Source organism: Rhinopithecus bieti, unplaced genomic scaffold (assembly GCF_001698545.2).
Source record: "Rhinopithecus bieti isolate Rb0 unplaced genomic scaffold, ASM169854v2 scaffold_32760, whole genome shotgun sequence".
NCBI classification, from domain to species: Eukaryota; Metazoa; Chordata; class Mammalia; order Primates; family Cercopithecidae; genus Rhinopithecus; species Rhinopithecus bieti.
In genome coordinates this window covers 871,981-886,090 of record NW_016813956.1, presented here as the reverse complement: position 1 = coordinate 886,090, position 14,110 = coordinate 871,981, and the positions used below count along the sequence as shown (strand labels likewise).

General features: G+C 39.4%; 2 non-coding genes across 2 annotated transcripts; both read right to left on the bottom strand.

Annotated features, from left to right (window-relative positions):
* Window positions 1–3,935: 3,935 nt before the first annotated feature.
* Window positions 3,936–4,008, bottom strand: TRNAA-AGC (transfer RNA alanine (anticodon AGC)). Its single transcript has one exon. It is a non-coding gene; the product is annotated as a tRNA-Ala (tRNA).
* A 9,118-nt stretch (window positions 4,009–13,126) lies between these two features.
* On the bottom strand, window positions 13,127–13,199 carry TRNAA-AGC (transfer RNA alanine (anticodon AGC)). Its single transcript has one exon. It is a non-coding gene; the product is annotated as a tRNA-Ala (tRNA).
* Window positions 13,200–14,110: the final 911 nt, after the last annotated feature.

Sequence of the window (14,110 nt, the reverse complement as noted above, 5' to 3'; positions counted from 1 at the left end):
TAGTCTGCACTTACTCACTTTTTAGAAGTAATAGAGGCTCACATAAGTTAACTGTTGTTTCTAAGGTGCCAAAGCTGCTAAGCGGGAAAGCCCGAATTGAGAAGCAGATATTTTTATATTTTAAATGTGATTTTTTTTCTGACNAAAAAAAAAAAAAAAAAAAAAAAAAAGTGATATTTTTCCCCCCTCTGTACCAGCTCAGTTATTCTGCCCATTCTTTTGCACTTTAGCTCATTCATTCATACACCAAATATCTAATTCCAGACCTCTTCTTTACTTACTTTTTGGGTTTAACATTTTTTTTTTTCCCAGAGTGTCACTCTGTCGCCCAGGCTGCAGTGCAATGGTAAGATCTTGGCTCACTGCAACCTCTGCCTCCCGGGTTCTAGTAATTCTCCTGTCTCAGCCTCCTGAGTAGCTAGGACTACAGGTGCCTGCCACTACGCCCGGCCAATTTTTGTATTTTTAGTAGAGGCGGGTTTTCACCATGCTGGCCAGGCTGGTCTCAAACTCCTGACCTCAGGTGATCCGCTCGCCCACGTTGACCTCCCAAAGTGATAGGATTATAGGCGTGAGCCACCCCTCCCGGCCTGAGTTTAACTTTTTTGTTTTGTTTTATTTTATTTTATTTTATTTTATTTTATTTTATTTTATGACAGGGTCTCACTTTGTTGTGCAGGCACTGGCAGGATCTCTGTTCACGGCAACCTCTGTCTCCCCGGTTCAAATGATCCTCCCACCTCAGCCTCCTGAGTAGCTGGGAATACAGATGTATACCACCACATCTGGCTAATTTTTGTATTTTTTGTAAAGACAGGTTTTCGCTGTGTTGTCCAGGCTGGTCTCAAACTCCTGGTGTCAAGGGATCCACCCATCTCGGACTCCCAAAGTGCTGGGATTATAGAAATGACCCACCACATCTGGCCTTGGGCTTGCCTTTCAAGTCAACTTTGATTAACTATCTTCCTTCAAACACCACATTCAATGATTTGTCAAATAACTAACATTATTCTTGCACAACTCTTTTGAATCTATCAATTACTTTCTACGCATTTAGTACATATTCACTGGGGAGATGCTCTGTGCCAGACACTATAGTAGGATCAGGTAATTCAGAGGAAGTATAGACACCCTAGACCTCAAAAGAAGACAAGGTAAATATGGACGAGGGAAGATCCACCTCCAGATTCACCATTTTCAGTCTTGCTGTCGTTTCCAGCTAAATAACTGCTTCAAAAATGTCTCAAAATAACTGAATAACTCTTTCAAACTCTTTCAATAATAGCACTCTTTTATATGCTGGATTACCCTTAATTTTCTGCTTATAACATGACCTTACTTTTCTTTTAATTTTTGTCTTTGCTTTCTGCTTAAATTTTTATTTTGCATTATGAAGTTGATAGGTCCATTACTGGATGGTGTGGTTCAATTCTCCAATATCTCTGCTGATTTGTTTTCTACTAAGTCCACCAATTACTAATAGAGGAGTGTTAATGACTGCAACTACGGTTGGATTTTGTTTATGACTTTTGAAGATCTGTGTCCTCATATACATTTGGGACAGTATTCCTCTGGAAGATTGACAATCATAATTATTTAGCAGCCCTCATTATTCCTGAAACGTTTCTCTGCTTTCAAATCTACTTTGTCTGATTTTATGTATATATACACCACAGCAGTCTTTGATTAATGGTTGCATGAGGTATCTTTTCCCACTCTTTTCTTTCAATCTGTTATATAATTTTTATTCTTATATATAAGTGTATTGCGGGTGGGTTTCTTTAGTCAGCACATTTATTTTTAACACATTCTGATGATCTCTAGTTTTTACTTAATGCAGTTAGATCATTTACATGTAATGTTATTATAGATAAGTTTTTAGATAGATCTACTACTTAATAATTTGTTAACCTTTGTTCCCTTTGTTTTAATTCTTCTATGTTCCTCTTTCTATCTTGTTTTGGTTTATTTACATCTGGTTAGTAACGGGTCTAGGGATTACCATATACATATACAACCTTTTCCAGTATATGTAGAATCAATATTTTACCATTCAAATTGAATATAGAAACTTCATGAAGAGTTAGGCCCATTAAACTTACCTTTTTATCTTATGTATGTAGTACATCTAGATACAATGACAACTGCATCAGATAAAGTTACAATTTTTGCTTTCAATCATCAAGCATACCTTAAGGATCTCAAGGGAAGAATAACAGTCTGTTAGGTCTACCCAGACATTTTCTATTTCTGCTTTTGTTCCTTCATTGATGATGCTCTAAGTTTCCTTGTGGTATCACTTTTCTTATCTCAAATCTTTGCTAATTCTTTTCCAGCAGTCTTGCTAGGATTGAGAATGTATTTATTTACCTTCCAATGAGAATGCATTTATTTGCCTTTATGCCTGGAAGATACTTTTGCTTCACATAGCATGTCTTTTTCTTTTGGTGCTTACTGAATGTTATGACATTTTTTTCTGGCTCCTGGGTTCCTGATGAGAAATCTGCACTCATTCATATGGTATTTTCTCTTTCATTTCCCTTTGGCTGCTTTCAAAATTGTTTTGTATTTTCTTAGTTTTCAGCAGTTTGATTATGATATGTCTTGCTATGGGTTTCTTTGGGTTTATCGTGCTTGACATTTACTGAACTTTAAAAATCTGGTTTACATCTTTTGACAAATTTGATACATCTTCAGCCATTAGTTCTTCAAAGTTTTATCCCACAAAGACCTCTTTGTCCTCTTCTTTCCAGATTACAATAATGTGAATGTTAGATGTGTTATTTTTTATTTTTCCCTGAGCCTCTGTTCAGGGACAAATTAAATCCTCCTTTCTCTCTATAGTTCAGCTTATGTAGGTATTCTTGTTCTGTTTTCAACTTCACTGACTTTTTCCTTAGTCTTCTGCATTCTGTTATTGTGACCATCCAATTAAGCTTTTTATTTCCCCTAAGAGTTTTGGTTAATACATTTTTTTAATTCTTAAGTTTAAATTGGTGTTTACATATTCCAAATATTTGGTGAGACTTTCCATTCACTTCATGAATGTTATCCCATAATTCTAGGAGCATTGTTATAATAACTGCTTTAATGTATGTGTCAGATGATTTTGACACCTGTGTCCTCAGTATTGTTACTCAAAGATTCTCTGTGCCATGTGAATTAAGATCTCCCTGTTTTTTCATATGCTAAATATTTTGGGGTTGTAACCTGGACTTCTTTGGATTATGTGATGAGACACTGTGTCTTGTTGAAATCTTAAGGATAATATTGCTATTTTTCTTTTTGCAGGCACACAATTGCCTTGTGTTCAAGTTCCAAGTACCAACCAGCCTTCCATGTGTTGTTCTTTCAAAGATAACTCTACTTGAAAGCCTTGACACTACTGTTCAGAGATCTCTGGAGTGTGTGCAACCTAGTGGTCAGTGAGGACTGGAAAGTGGGCCATTGCTCAGTTAAGCTCTCAGGCTCTTTTTAGGTGAGTTGTTTGGGATTAGAGCCACTTATTCACAGCTGGCAGGTGCGTCCACAAGCTCATGAACAACTTTATGGGCTTGCTTTCTACAGTATCAGTCCAGGCACATTCTAGTTACCTCGCACATCCTGGTTTCAGTACCCTGACCAGAAAGCCGGGGCTGTATTTACCCAGGTGGCTCTGCCCTGCACTTTTCACAATTGTCTCACATTCAAGTTGCAGGCAGAAACAGGGAGAAAAGAGCAATTGTATATGTCCCTTGGTTTCACAGCTCCTCAAAGAAACAGAAAATTAATTACACGGTAGATCTAAGCTACACTGAATATCAGGAGGGAGCCGTCACCAGCCCTGTATTGTTGCTGCTCCTATATCTTGAACCAAAGCAGTATCCTGCCCTCAGACACTGACTCGGGTTTGGAGACCTGAATGTTTGGAGACCCGAGGTCTAAATAATAAAGCTTGGAGAATGTGGGCATCGATCCCACTACCTCTTGCATGCTAAGCAAGCGCTCTACCACTTGAGCTAATTCCCCACATCAGGGGAGCTTTATTTATCTTTAGTGGGTGGTCTGGAACACAGGTGATTTCAGGGACTTCAGTGCAAAAGCAGGGATCTACTAAGAGCAGATCTTCTCATTGCTGGACTAGGACACAGGGCTCAGTGGCTGCTCATTCTCCGCAAAGAAGGAGGAGAAAAGGGAAGAAGGATAAAGTCACAAAGGGAAAACTCGTGCTACCACAATATCAAGTTTAGGGTATTCCAGGACAGAAAAGGCATGTCCCAGCAAAGGAGGACCTGCCTAGACCTGCCCAGCTAAAGTGCCACAGATTTTTTTAAAATGATTAAATGATTTTGTGTGTGTGTATGTATTGTGTGTGTGTGAGTGTTTATAACAGTGGTATGGCATTATCACTTGTTCCTTGTAGCTGAGACTGTCTGGGGATTGTGAGATGGTACAGATTTCTGAAAGGCAAAAGCTCCTGTTGTTTTCCTAACTAGGCCCTTTCAGGAATGAGGCCAGCATGCTGACCACTCCCCTAGGAAACCCCAGAAGAGTGCTTCTTTCACTTACATCTGAGATATGGGTTGCCTCCTTGCTAAGGTGTGTCATGTACAAGTTACGTGTCCAATTATATGTCAGAGCAACAACAACAAAATTACAGAGCAGAGCCATAAAGAATAAGAGGCAAGATCATATCAGAGTGTAAGAATATGTAAAATATCAGAGTGTAAGAATCAAAATTGAGCTATGCAGAGGAGTGGATATATGATGGAGAAAACCGGGCTGTTTGTAGGAATTCCTGTGTGAATAAATAAACTTGTTCAATTTAAGTGGAGTGTGTGTGCGTGTGTGTGTGTGAAATACACATTGAGGGAAGCAGTGATTGAAAAGCCTGGTCACTTAGAGATATGTTGGGAGAGTTTTATGAAAACTTAAGAGAAACTGAAAATCCTAGGCAGAAGGCTTAAATAATTACAGCAACATGTTAGAGAAAGGTGTTTAGTTTTGAATGTCAGAGCTTGAACTAAGAAAACAGGAATTGGATTTAAAGGGAAAGAAGTCATAAAGATATTAAAGGATTGAGGTTTACCCACATTTATTGTGTCAGCTCCTGAGGTGGACAGCAGGAGTCTTTCCATAGCACCAGTGCCCATCACACTTCATGGTGCAGAATACATCCTCCTTAAACACCATAGCATGGATAACAACAGAGGTGAGTGAAAAGGAAGACAATGATTCTGGAGATGTGCAGGAAGGATCTACAGTATTTGTGAAGACACTGGGTGGAGAGATGTGAGGCAGAGGAGACGAAGACACTGGAAAGTCTTGAGCCCATTGTTGTAGACACAAAAGAGATTCTCGATTAGTATCTGATGAATGAATCCACTCATTCATTTGTATTTGTTATGTGAATGAATGTTACAGGATTGCCCTGGTGTGGAGAAAACAGATGGTGAGACTATGTGCCAGAGTAAAGCAAGAGCTCATGGTTTTGTTTGTTTGTTTGTTTTAATTTAGAAAGAAATCTGCTTTTCATATCTGGTTTTCCTATTTAAAGCTATGTGATTTGAGGAAAATGGTTTAACTCCTCTGAGCTTTAGTGTCATCTACAAAATTTGTATAATGCTACTGAGGGAAGCTGAAAAGCCATATAAACCAACTTATATAAAAAATAATAAACATTCACTTCCATTTCTAACGCTTGGCACTGAAAAGTCCTTGTATGTGGAATATTGTTCACCTTTGAGGAATCCGCTCTCAAGAGCTGATGAGGGACTATTTTAGTGTAGTTCTGTTGTCACTGGCTGTTGTGTTCATTTAGTTGGCACCAACAAGTCTCTGTGAACATAAAATAAAATAAAATAAAGATTGTGGAGGAATAGAATACAAACACATAGTAAGGTGAGATTTGCACCACAGAATATAGTAAAGGATTTGTGCCTGATTCTTTTGCATTCTCTTTGAGTCATTTTAGCCTTTATTCTAAGTCCCCAATTATTGTCATCCCTCTCCCAACAAGATTGTTTCTCCCCACCACAGATATTCTGGTCAGGCTGTCTGGTTGACCATCTTGACCTTCTGAGCACTCTGTTTGTACTGAGACCCTGATTTATGTTCAGATGATGCTCTTCCATAGCAGGGCTTCCTGCTTTGCCCAAAGAGCATTCAATTTTCAAGCCATTTAGGGCTCTTTCCTCACCCAGTATCTATGTGAAACCTTAGAGGGAAGCCTATTCTTTCCAGGAAGGTAATCCTGCTGGGTTCTAACCTCAATCTGTAAATCCACTGGGGTAACTGGGAAAGAAATCATAAAGATATTAGAGGTTTGAGGTGTATCCACATTTACTGTGTCAGCTCCTGAGGTGAACAGCATGAGTCTTTCTGCAGCCTCAGCCCCATCACACTTCATAGGTGAAGAAAACGTCCTCCATAAACACTGTAGCATGGATAACAGAAGAAAAGATTCTGGAGAGGTTATGCGAGAAAGATCTACTGTATTTGTCAAGACACTGGGTGGAGAGATTTGAGGGAGAGGAGACAAAGGCACTGGGAAGTCTTGAGCCCAGTGTGGCAGACCCAGAAGAAATTTTGAATTAGTATCTGATGAATGCAAGAATAAATCCACTCATTTATCTGTATTTGGTAAATGAATGAATGTTACATGCGTGAGCTGGTGTGAAGAAAACAGATGATGAGACTATGCGCTAAGTGAAAGCAAGAGCTTATGATTTTTTCACTGAGAAAGAAATCTGCTTCTCATATCTGGTTTCCCTCTTTAAAGTTATGTGATCTGAGGAAAATGGTTTAACTCCTCTGAGCTTCAGTGTCATCTATAACACTGGGTTAATAATACTTGGGAAAGCTGAGAAACTATGTCGACCAACTTACATAAAACAGTCAACTTTCATAAACAGTCAATATAATTTCTAGCACATAGTGCTGAAAAGTTCTTGAATGTGGAGTATTGTTCACCTTTAAGGAGAAAGGCTCTCATGGTCTAGGAGAATACAGTGCAGTTTTGTTGCGATTGGCTGATTGCTCATTTATTTTGTCAGCACAAGCCCGTGAGATAAAAATAATGCAGTTTAAAAAGCAAAATAGACTGGTGGAGAAACACAATAGGGATGCATAGCAAGGTATATTTTCAGGCAATTGAATTTGACAGAAGATGTATAGTAAGGATTTGTGCCTGATTCTTGTTGTATTATTTTGAATTTTCATTTACCCTGTATTCTATTCCCAATTGGGTAACCTTCTCCAAAACAAGATTATTTCTTAGCCATGAAAATTCTGGTCGATCTTCTGCTTAACTATCCTGACCTCCTGAGCACTCAACTTGTACTCGGAGACCGCTCTATATGGCCCAATCATGCCCTTCCATAGGAGGGCTTCTTGCTTTGCCCAGGGGACATTCAATTTTTCAACATTGGCTCTTTCCCTCACCCAGGTCCTATTGAAACCTTAGAGGGAAGCTGTTTCCAGAAGAATCCTGGTGGGTTCTAATCGCAACCTGTAAATCCACAAGCAAGCTCCTAATGAAACCGGGATATGCAGCTCAATCCAAGAGGCACACCAGGGAAGCAACCAAACAGAGCTAAGCTTACGAGCAGTTCTTACTGATCAGCATCCATCCAGTGCTGTGATCCACCAAGAATCCCACAGCCTTATTTCCCATGAAGAAAGAAGATTGGAAAAAGGGAAGCTAAAATGGATAGCTTCAAACAATACAACTTCCTGATTCCTTCCTCCCTGATGAAAATTGAATGTGTCACTCCACACTGCTGAGTCCTTTACTGCTATGTTACTCTCCAGTAGCTATCATCACATGACTTCTATTTTTCTTATTGCTTTCCTTCTGTTCTCCCCACTCTCCAACTATGACGTAGTATCCAAAGGTGAGATATCTGGTTATCACGTGAATTACTGTACCCAAAACAGTCTCCGTAAACAAGATATGTGCTTGAGAAATAGTTTGTTGGATGATAAAAAATATAAAAGAGTTCCCCCCGCCTCATCCCATAATAGATTGGTACATTCAGAGTAGGCATTGGAAGAGAAATTCCCGCCCTTCCCCTGCGCTAGAAAGAGACATATGACATAGCTTGCAGTGTCCTTATGTAATTTATATCTCTCTCATCCCCTTGTACCAAAGCAACTGAGAAGCCAAAGAAGGAAAAATGAAAGAGAGAGAAAGAAAGGAAGGAGGAGGGGAAGAAGGAAGTGAGGAAGGAAGGAGGGAAGGAAGGAAGGAGAAGGAAGAGGAAGGGAAGGAAGAAAGGAAGGAAGGAAGGAAGGAAAGGAAGAGAGGAACGAAGGAAGCAAGGAAGGAAGGAAGGAGGAAGGAAGGATGGAAGGAAGGAAGGAAAGAAAGAAAGAAAGAAAGAAAGAAAGAAAGAAAGAAAGAAAGAAAGAAAGAAAGAAAGAAAGAAAGAAAGAAAAAGAGATCTCGCTTTTAAATTTTAAGCTAATATTTGGTCTGTCTTGAAATCATTATCTCATAGCATTTGTATTCCATTATTTATCACACCTATTTTGTTTCCCTTAAAGGAAATAGTGGCAAAAGCTGTACCTTGTCTGACGTTCAAACTCAGGACCTTCAGAATATGAGATTGACAGGCAGTCTCCTGCTCTAAGAGAGCAACTGTTTCCAAGAGCTGACATCCAGATTATCACATCTCATTTCCCACACACTTCTGCTTTATCAATTCCTAGCTTTTAAAGAACACAATCAATGCTACTTGGAAATCACTCTTTATCAACCAATGCTGCACTGGAAAACTTCCCCACTCAGGACAGGTGGAGTCCACCCGTTTCCAGTATTTTTCACAATGATAGGACCTTCTGGCTTGAGGGACCAGAAACAATTGTACCTCTTGCTACTTTTTTCCCTCTTGTGGCCCAATGATCTAGCTTTTCCCTTCTTTAGAGATCTTAGTCACTCTTCCTTTCCGTAGTCTCCTTTGTTGATAAGAAACAGAGGTAGTGCTCAATTCATGATAGTTCATTGAGTGACCAACTGAATGAATGAAGGAAGAAATGGTGTTCAAAGGTGTTTCCCATTCATACTACTCTTACTGTGTGTCTCCACTTGCATCTATATGACTGGAGACGTTCACTCAACAAAAACACAAGCTGAACTTATGATCATATCCTCCCTGTTTCTTCCCCAATTTTTTGTGCCATGAATTATACTAGGAGGGGAGTTTACTTGATGTAGTCTGACTGAATTTTGCCAAAAAAACTATGTCTTAGTCTGTACTTATGCACTTTTTAGAAATAATAGATGCTCAGATAAGTTAAGTGTTTTTTCTAAAACACCAAAGCGGCTAAGTGGGAAAGCCCGAATTGAGAGGCAGATATTTTTACATTTTAAATGTGATTTTTTTCCCTCTGTACTAGCTCAGTTATTCTGCCCGTTCTTTTGCACTTTAGCCCATTCATTCGTATACCAAATATCTAATTCCAAACCTCCTCTTTGCTTACTTTTTGGGCTAAAGTTTTCTTTTGTTTTTTTTTTTTTGTTTGTTTGTTTTTGTTTTTGTTTTTTTGTTTTAGACAGAGTGTCACTCTGTCGCCCAGGCTGCAATGCACTGGTGAGATCTTGGCTCACTGCAACCTCTGCCTCCTGAGTTCAGGTCATTCTCCTGTCTCAGCCTCCCGTGTAGCTGGGACTACAGGTGCCTGCAACCATGCCTGGCTAATTTTTATATTTTTAGTAGAGACGGAGTTTCACCATGTTGGCCAGGATGGTCTCAAATTCCTGACCTCAGGTCATCCACCCACCTCAGCCTCCCAAAGTGCTGTGATTACAGGTTTGAGCTACCCCTCCCGGCCTGGGTTTAACTACTTTATTTTATTTTATTTTATTTTACTTTATTTTATGACAAAGTCTCACTTTGCTGTCCAGGCACCAGTGCGATCTCTGTTCACTGCAACCTCGGCCTCCCAGGTTCCATTGATCCTCCCACCTCAGCCTCCTGAGTAGCTGGAATTACAGATGCATACCAACACACCTGGCTAATTTTTGTATTTTGTGTAGAGAAGCGGTTTCACTGTGTTGTGCAAGCTGGTCTCAAACTCCTGGTGTCAAGGGATCTGCCTATCTTGACTTCCCAAAGTGCTGGGATTACAGAAATAAGTCTGGCCTTGGGCATACCTTTCAAGTCAACTTTGACTCATTGTCTTCCTTCAAACACCACATTCGATGATTTGTCAAATAATTAACATTATTCTTGCACAGCTCTTTTGAATCTATCAATTACTATCCACTCATTTGGTACATATTCACTGGGGAGATGCTCTGTGCCAGACACTGTAGTAGGATCAGGTAATTTAGAGAAAGTATAGAAACCCTAGACCTCAAAAGAAGACAACATAAATATGGATGAGGGAAGATCCACCTCCAGATTCGCCATTTTCAGCCTTTCTGTCATTTCCAGCTAAATAACTCCTTCAAAAAAAGTCTCAAAATAACTAAGTAACTCTTTCAAACTATTTCAATAATAGCACTCTTCTATATGCTGGACTACTCTTAATTTCCTGGTTATAACATGATCTTACTTTTCTTTTGATTTTTGTCTTTGCCTTCTACCTAAATTTTTATTTTGCGTTACGAAGTTGATAGGTCCATTACTGGATGGTGTGGTTCAATTCTCCAATATGTCTGCTGATTTGTTTTCTCTAAGTCTACCAATTACTGAGAGAGGAGTGTTAGTGTCTGCAACTAATTAGATTTTTCTGTTTTTACCTTGTGTATCCAAATTTGTTTATGAGTTTTGAAGCTCTGTGTTCTCATATACATTTGGGACAGTATCCCCCTGGAAAACTGACAATCATAATTATTTAGCAGCCCTCATTATTCCTGAAACGTTTCTCTGCTTTCAAATCTACTTTGTCTGATTTTATATATATACATCACAGCAGTCTTTGATTAATGCTTGCATGAGGTATCTTTTCCCACTCTTTTCTTTCAATCTGCTATGACTTTGATTCTTATATATAAGTGTATTGCAGGTGGCTTTCTTTAGTGAGCATATTTATTTTTAACACATTCTGATGATCTCTAGTTTTTAATTAATGGATTTAGATTATTTACATGTAATGTTATTACAGATAAGTTTTTAGATAGGTGTATTATTTAATAATTTATTATGCTTTTTTCCCTTTGTTTTAACTCATCTATGTTCCTCTTTCTATCTTGTTTTGGTTTATTTAAATCTTGTTAGTAAGTGGTCTAGGGTTTACCATATACATATACAACCTTTTACAATATACTTAGAATCAATTTTTCACCATTCAAATTGAATATAGAAACTTCATGAAGAGTTAGACCCATTACACTTACCCTTTTATCTTATGTATGTAGTACATCTAGATACAATGACAACTGCATCAGAGAAATTTACAATTTTTGTTTTCAATCATCAAACATACTTAATGATCTCAAGGGAAGAATAACAGTCTGTTAGGTCTACCCAGACATTTTCTATTTCTGCTTTTGTTCCTTCATTGATGATGCTCTAAGTTTCCTTGTGGTATCACTTTTCTTATCTCAAATCTTTGCTAATTCTTTTCCAGCAGTCTTGCGAGGATTGAGAATGTATTTATTTACCTTCCAATGAGAATGCATTTATTTGCCTTTATGCCTGGAAGATACTTTTGCTCCACATAGCATTCTGGGTTGATATGTCTTTTTCTTTTGGTACTTACTGAATGTTATGACATTTCTTCTGGCCCCTGTGGTTCCTGATGAGAAATCTACACTCCTTCATATGGTATTTTCTCTTTCATTTCCCTTTGGCTGCTTTCAAAATTGTTTTGTATTTTCTTAGTTTTCAGCAGTTTATGATATGTCTTGCTATGGGTTTCTTTGGGTTTATCGTGCTTGACATTTACTGAACTTTAAAAATCTGGCTTATGTCTTTTGACAAATTTGATACATTTTCAGCCATTAATTCTTCAAAGTTTTATCCCACAAAAACTTCTTTGTCCTCTTCTTTCCAGATTACAATAATGTGAATATTGGATTTATTATTTTTTATTTTTCCCTGAGCCTCTGTTCAGGGACAAATAAAATCCTCCTTTCTCTCTATAGTTCAGATTGTGTAAGTATTCTTGTTCTGTTTTCAAGTTCACAGACTTTTTCCTTAGTCTTCTGCATTCTGTTATTGAGATCATCCAATTAAGCTTTTTATTTCCCCTAAGAGTTTTGTTTAATACATTTTTAAAATTCTTCAGTTAAAATTGGTGTTTATATATTCCAAATATTTGGTGAGACTTTCCATTCACTTCACGAATGCTATCCCCTAATTCTAGGAGCATTGTTAAAATAGCTGCTTAATGTATGTGTCAGATGATTTAACACCTGTGTCCTCTCAGTATTGTCAAGGATTCTCTTTGCTATGTGAAATAAGTTCTCCCTGTTTTTTCATATGCTGAATATTTTGGGGTTGTAACCTGGACTTCTTTGGATTATGTAATGAGACACTGTGTCTTGTTGAAATCTTAAGGAAAATATTGCCATTTTTGTTTTTGCAGGCACACAATTGCCTTGTGTTCAAGTTCCAAGTACCAACCAACCTTCCATGTATTGCTATTTCAAAGATAACTCTATTTACAAAGCCTTGACACTACTGTTCAAAGATCTCTGGAGTGTGTGCGACCCAATGGTCAGTGAGGACTGGGAAGTGTGTCATTGCTCAGTTCAGCTCTCAGGCTCTTTTTTGGTAAGTTGTTTGGGATTAGAGCCACTTATTCACAGCTGACAGGTGCGTCCACAAGCTCATGAACAACTTTATGGGTTTGCTTTCTACAGTATCTGCCCAGGCACATTCTAGTTACCTGACACATCCTGGTTTCAGTCCTCTCACCAGAAAGCCGGGGCTGTATTTACCCAAGTGGCACTTTTCACAATTGTCTCACATTCAAGCTGCAGGCAGAAACAGGGAGAAAAGAGCAATTGTATATGTCCCTTGGTTTCATAGCTCCTCGAAGAAACAGAAAATTAATTACACGGTAGATCTACACTGTGCTGAATGCCAGGAGGGAGCCGTCACCAGTCCTGTATTGTTGCTGCTCCTGTCTTGAACCAAAGCAGTATCCTGCTCTCAGACACTGACTTGGGTTTGGAGACCTAAATAATAAAGCTTGGAGAATGTGGGCATCGATCCCACTACCTCTTGCATGCTAAGCAAGCGCTCTACCACTTGAGCTAACTCCCCACATCAGGGGAGCTTTATTTATCCTTAGTGGGTGGCCTGGAACACAGGTGATTTCAGGGACTTCAACGCAAAAGCAGGGCTCTACTAAGAGCAGATTTTTTCATTGATGGGCCAGGGCAACAGTGCAGTGTCTACTCATTCTCTGCAAAGAAGGAGGAGAAAAGGGAAGAAGGATAAAGTCACAAAGGGAAAATCCGTGCTACCACAATATCAAGTTTAGGGTATTCCAGGACAGAAAAAGGCACGTCCCAGCAAAGGAGGACCTGCCTAGACCTGCCCAGCTAAAGTGTCACTGATTTTTAAAAAATGATTAAATAGGCCGGGCGCGGTGGCTCAAGCCTGTAATCCCAGCACTTTGGGAGGCCGAGACGGGCGGATCACGAGGTCAGGAGATCGTAGACCATCCTGGCTAACACGGTGAAACCCCGTCTCTACTAAAAATACAAAAACTAGCCGGGCGAGGTGGCGGGAGCATGTAGTCCCAGTTACTCGGGAGGCTGAGGCAGGAGAATGGCGTAAACCCGGGAGGCAGAGCTTGCAGTGAGCTGAGATCCTGCCACTGCACTCCAGTCCGGGTGACAGAGCGAGACTCCGCCTCAAGAAAAAACAAAAACAAAAATAGCAGCCAGGCACAATGACTCATGCCTGTAATCCCAGCACTTTGGGAGGCTGAGGCGGGCAGATCACAAGGTCAGGAGTTCGAGACCAGCCTGGCCAATATGGTGAAACCCCATCTCTACTAAAAACACAAAAATTAGCCAAGTGTGGTGGCGGATGCCTGTAGTCCCAGCTACTCAGAAGGCTAAGGCAAGAGAATTGCTTGAACCCAGGAGGTGGAGGCTGCAGTGAGCCGAGATCATGGCACTGCACTCCAGCCTGGGTAAGAGAGCAAGACTCTGTCTCAAAAAAAA